The sequence below is a fragment of the Cicer arietinum genome, chromosome 5 (genome assembly GCF_000331145.2).
Source record: "Cicer arietinum cultivar CDC Frontier isolate Library 1 chromosome 5, Cicar.CDCFrontier_v2.0, whole genome shotgun sequence".
NCBI lineage: Eukaryota > Viridiplantae > Streptophyta > Magnoliopsida > Fabales > Fabaceae > Cicer > Cicer arietinum.
In genome coordinates this window covers 53,863,509-53,870,257 of record NC_021164.2, presented here as the reverse complement: position 1 = coordinate 53,870,257, position 6,749 = coordinate 53,863,509, and positions in this window count along the sequence as shown.

The following is a 6,749-nucleotide window of genomic DNA, read 5'->3' as shown; positions in this document are numbered from 1 at the left end:
TGTCTACTGGCAAAATCAATCTCCTTCAACTCTCGGTATAGAGCGGGACTTATTTCAAACTTGTTGACTGTAACCGGTTGGTTATGGATGGGCAATCGAGCACGATTTCTATTTCGATTCCCATACTCGTCGAGAGTACGTTCTGGTAGTGGTGGATCGGCCATCTCAGTAACTATGACGGAATCACCCAAAACCTCTTCTTCCACAACTAAATGTCTTTCCCTTTGTCTCCTTTCTCAAGCCGCCTCTCGATGTGTCTTCGCTGTTTTTTCGATTTCTGGATCAAAGATAAGTTCAGCTGAGGACTGGCCTTGCATACAAGGTTAGAAAGATTGTGAGTAATGAAGAGTTTAAAATAAAGAAAAATAAATAATTAAGTAAAAACAAAACAGTTTTAAAACATAATTTTTTTTTTTTGAAATAAAATAAAAGAAGAGATTTTATTACAGAGCAAAAAAATTCAATTCAGTAAATAATTTAAATTCAACAGTGATATGGCAATCCCCGGAAACGGTGCCAAAATTGAACAAAAAGTTAGGGATGAGTTTCACTTCGAATAAAAAGTTCCCAAGTTGATTGAAATAATATTTAAAATTGACAACAGTAGTAAAATTGATCTTTTATAAATTGAGAAAAATGTCAGGGATGAGTTTCACTTCGAATCCAACCTTGGTGTCTAATTTGATCCTAGTTATTGAATTCCTTTATTGAATTATTACCGAATTCTATTTATTATTCTTGCCCTAATGTCTTAGTGACAGAACCTTTAATTCCAAAGTAACCCCTAATTCCTTAGTAGATTTAAGATTAGAATTAAGCATTACTGTATAGAAATTTTTTTGTGACCTATTGCTTTGCAACTAATTTAATTGGTTTCATGACCTGCACCTATGTCTAGACTACAAATTCATGAATTTCTCATCTCAAGCATTCGTAAAGTCCACTTCCGTTTCAAAATACAAATCGTAGAACATTTTAATGTTGATCAAGAAATAAAAAGCATTAAGCACAGAGATGAGAAAAATAATTCAATAAACTCATTCATATAACTAGAAATCAAATCATAAAAATAAGGGTTTCATCTTGTTACACTCATCCCTAACAAATAGGGTTTAGTTACTCATGACAGAGATAAAAGAGATAGAGATTAGAGAAGAATTACAAGAAGAATTCATCGATGATTCTTGATAAAATTGCTCCAATGATATTAGAAACGGCCGTCTTTGAGTTTCTATGTTAGGGCACAAGTCTCCCAACTTCCCAAGAGTCAAAAAGATCCCTAAAACAGTGAAAAATTGCGTTTTTATGGTTGTTGATGCACGTCGCGCGCCCCAGGCGCGCCTGGACAGTCTTGACTGGCTGGAAATGCCCCTTAGGCGCGTCTGGCGCGCTCCAAGCGCTCAACATCTGTTGTCCGACGTATATTGCATTTTTCTCCTCTTTCGAGACTGAATTTGGTTCCGGTGTCTTCATGCAAGTTGTAGCTATGGATCGTATCTTTCATTTGCACTTGGTTTGACCCCAATTGGACATCTACAACTCCAGATATTGTTGAAATACTCTACATATGTCATGTTGATTTCTCACCAAAATTCAGCACTGCACTAAAACACAACGCAATGTAAAATTACGAAAAAATCCTACTTAATCAATGAAATAAAACACAAAAAATTTTATTAACTCAAAGAACAAAAATTAACAAAATATATCAAATAAATCCTTAATTTAACTAATTATTGAGGATAAATAAGACTAAAATAGTGGGAAAATATGCATATGATGAAGAGTCATCAATAATACTTTAATGAATCAAGAAAATGATAAAATTGTTGAGACCTAAACCAAAAAAAGTAGCGGATAAAAAATACAATAAAAAAAATAAAAAATGACAACAACAAAAAATTTCGTTGATGATAAAATCATAAAAATAAAAAAAAATTAAAAAAGTTCATTAAGAATGATATTGTACCTTCACGCGCCTCATATTTATCTTTATTTTACGATATTATCATCTAATATTTGTGGACTGTTTTCAAGGATCATGATTCGTGATTAACGAAAGTTTATTTTTTTTAGAGAGTGATGGTCGAACTCTCAACTTCCTTTATTATCCAACTATCTATCTCAAACAAATCAACCATCAAATTAACATTATATCTCTATTCTATGAAAATTTCTGACTTAAATCGATATAAGTGATCGATAGTATATGGTGATCGTTACTTATAAAGTTGATGGACAATATTTTCAGCAATTAGTTTTAGTTCCAAATAAATTTGGATTCCCGATTCTTTGTTAGCTTTCAAGTTGTTGCTTCAAGTACAAGTAATAGAAAAATACACTAGCATATGAATTGTAGGACTTGATTTATTGAATGAATATAGTGTGCTATTTATACATAGTTTATTCCTATTCATTCTAATTGTCCTCTAACTAACTAATTGAGTCATTAGTTAGTTATTACATACAACTAATGCCTTACTTGAATTACAATTTATCCAACACTTTCCCTTAATTCAAGTTATAAGTGGTACTACACCTAACATTTGTCTTAACCCCTCAAACATGGTTGTTATTCCTATTATGTTGTTTTCGTACAGTTCTTGCTCTGTTCAACATCATTTTGTTCCGTTCTTGATCCGTTCAACATCGTTATTTTATTTTTAGTACAGAGAAGATTAAAATTTATAATATTTTAAAAAAAATTAATTAAAATGAATAAATACATATGAGTTTGGTGAATATCAACACTCCAACCTACTTCATCTCGAATTTTGAATTTTGGAGAATCTCTATACTTAAATATGATTACAATGGATTTTTCATGTTAAAGTCGGGACAAATTCAAGTAGATATTAGCAAATACGAATTTTGCTGTCATTTTTTGTCCTTTATTTTGATACCTTTAGAGTTTAGTTACGTTTTCTGTTTTCTTTTTACAATTGTTGGATCATGAGTTTGGATGATTATCACATTGAATTAAGAGTAATCACACAAAATTTTAAAATCTTAGATATATGAGTCATTTAATTTATATAAATATACTTCTTATCAAAAAAAATTATAATATGTATCTTTTATTCAGATTTGAAACCCCAAGAATAATAACTTTTATATTAATCACTTTAGTATAATATTTATCGAACATAACTCGGGGAATGAAAAACATTGTGTTGGAAAAAGATATTCCTCTATAGAGGCAAACTAAGTACTTGTGGTTCATCAATAAAACCATTAGATATTTTGCATCAATAACCGCATGGTTATAAAAAAACAATTCATGCACTACATTTAATCAAGTCATAATCACAATCATATTTAATTTAATATCATACAAATCTAAATTAGACAATGTAATTTGCCATGAATAAAAAAAAAAAGACAATATAATTTTTATATAATTTATATTTTATTCGATCAAATAGCCTCTTGAATAGACTCATACACATATCATTTGTATTTTATTTAGTCACGGTCTCGTGAATAAGCTTACACACATATAAGTGTGTAGAAGAAAAATTTGGACTGAGTTTACCAATTGATCATATATCCAATCTAATAACATCGATTTATCATCAAAGTCGGAACATCAGATATAGAGGTCTAAAACAAATACTAATATGATACATTTTAAAGTTTATATTATAAAATTATTTATTAAAAATATAATTATTATAATATAATATTTCTTTTTCAATTGATAATAAAATCAATTGATTTAATGTTTGTTGAATCAATAATAAATTTAGATCAAATTTTAATAATTTTAATTTTGAAAAGATTAGTATGTGAGACTTTTTTATTAAATAAAAAATATTTTGAGACTTTTTTATTATACAAGTTTTATTTTTTATGGAGGCATAAAGTGATTGAATTAGTGATTTTATCTTTGTGCAATGCATTGTAGAGCTAGAAGACTTCTTCCACGGGGCAAAAACTTGATCAATGACAAAAAAAATCCATAATCAAGATGTAGATTTTTCAAACTAACTTCTAGCATATTTTTCATAATTGACTCAAATAGTGCAAATATGTTTTCAAAAATTTCTTCAATAATCCAGAAAAAATGTAAAATTAATTAATTATTTAATACCTAAAATTGAACATAAAATAGTATAAACGTTGATTCAATATTTCTCCTGAGCGAATAATATATTATAAAAGAACACGTTAGAATAAAAATTACTTCCATTTGAACATAATTTATTTTTACATATTGGGTTACAAATGGATTGTCTTTGAACTCTAGCTTCAATTTTGTCTCCTTTATTTTATTTATAATGTCGTGTTGGACTGTAGATAAATATTGTTAATCGCTACAATTAGTTTCTCTTGACATTTTTAGTTTATCGTTATTTTAGCTCTTTAGCCACTTTCTCTTGACAATATATATAATAAGGGACGAGGAAGAGAAATTCAAGACTGAGAGGTGAGTATGACATGAGTGTGAATATTTATGGATCAACCTCTAATTTTCTAGAATAAACTGTGCAACTTCTACTTTGTAATGGGTGTAGAGGAATGCAATACACAACCCAAATTAAATTCAACCAAACAATATCCCCCTCCATACAGTATCTCTTTCATTTAATTGTTTTATGTCTCTCTCGATGTGCTAAAAATTACCTTTTCTATAAAAAACAAACATCATTGTTCTCTTCTCTCATACAAAAAAGCTTCATTTTTCTCTCATTTAATTATTTTATCTCTCCAACCATTTTATGTGCTACAAATTACATTTTTTCTATAGAAAAATAAACTTCATTGTTCTCTTCTCTCATACAAAAAAGCTTAATTGTTCTCTCATTTTATGCTGTGTTGAACTGTTTAAGATGTTGCTAATTGTTTTTTTTTTTACTCTGATGCTAGTTTCTACAATTAGTTTCTCTTGACATTTTTAATGTGTTGCTATTTTAGAGTTCTAGCAACATTCATTTCAAAAAACATATATTGAGAAACACCAACGGTAAAAAGTATAATATCTTTCAATTATTTTTGCATGTTAATTGCTTGTTACTCGTAGAAGAATGCATAAATATATCATAGTGATGATGAGATATTACCATATTGAATTAGCTGTGAGGGGAATTTCTAAAATATATTTGAAATTCTCTAATAATTATATTAATGTAGCAAAATTAAATAATTTTGGCTTAATTGCAATTTTGGTCCCCCTATTTTAGCTAAATCGCGAAAGTAGTCCCTTCCATTTTATTTATTCCCAGTTTTGGTCCCTCAAACATAATTTTGGTCCAAAACTTGATGAAATTTTTTATTTTTTTTTTGCATTTATTTAAGTTATAAAAAACTGGGGAGAAACAAAATGAAGTTTTTAAAAAATGAAGTTTTGGACCAAAATTCTGTTTGGAGGACCAAAACTGGGGAGAAACAAAATGGGAGAACTACTTTCGCGATTTAGCTAAAATAGGCGGACCGAAACTGCAATTGAGCCAATAATTTAATGTATCACTTTGTCAAGTGGTTGCAATGTTTGGATTGAATTCAAACCAATGCATCTGTTAAGTTATCAAAGAACACAATCTTTTTCAAAAGTTGTTTTGTTTCACTAATTTGTATGAGTTCAAGAGTTGTTTTCTTTCGCCAATCGGTATGAGTTTCTCTATAAATAGAGATACTTTAGAGACAGAAAATATAACACAATTTTCATGAGCCATTACTTCACTCTGTCAAAAATATTTCTGAGTCATTGCTTCTTTTCTCCAGTGCACGAGAGTAAATGAAAGAATTTTATTCCGTAAAATATCATTGATCGATAGATTTAATGTGAATGTGCAATTAACTTTAAGGATTCCAAAGTATCCAGAAGGGAATTCGCTGGTTAATGTGTTTGCATTCAATATACATAAATTGATGGCGGAAAATCGCAACTAAAGCTTAGTATGATACACACACTTTAGAATTTATTTGTGCAACATTCATCATCATCGTCATCAAATTCATCTTCTTCTTGTTTAAGATTTGCAACATACCCCCACAAAAAGATTAGTAACTATAAGAAAATGAAAGTTTGTTATAAACAATTAAGAATTTCTTATAGTTGCACTTGCTTTAGTTGATAATTTGTAACAAGAATCAATCTCTATATAAACCTTTTACAATGTAATCCTTAAGTATGTTTTTTAATAGAAATGAAAATGAGAATTGAAGAAACTCAAGTTATCTTCTCGTGTAATTGCAATTAGGATTTTTGTTGTTTCAAAAAAATTAAAGAAAGGGGATTTCTTAATTTTTAATATTACACTTAATTGTCTAGATCTCGAACACCACATCTAACCAAACCCACCATGATAACGTATAATGTGTTTGTTGAGTAACGTTCTTGCTTTATTTTTAGAATTTTTGATAAGGTCCTATTTCTATCAGTTTTTGTTTTGAAGTATTAAATTCACAACAGTTTTTTAATGTAATTTTTTAATGTCAATTTGAAGTTTTAAAAGATGCATCAAAAAATGAGTGGTTTAATAAATAAAAGATGCGTAAAAAAATAATTTAATATTTTTTTTATAAAAGAACGTAATACAATTTATTAAATTATTTATTTATTTATTTATAAATTTAATCTTCCAATTGATAGATCGATGTTTATTCACATTCTAAAATAAATCAAATTATTTTTAGGTGAAATTCAATAAAAACTAGGTTGATTGAAATTAACTACGATTCAATTAATTTTTAGCGAAAGAAAACTCACATCCGCATTTCTATTTAACGTAAACGATATAAAGTAA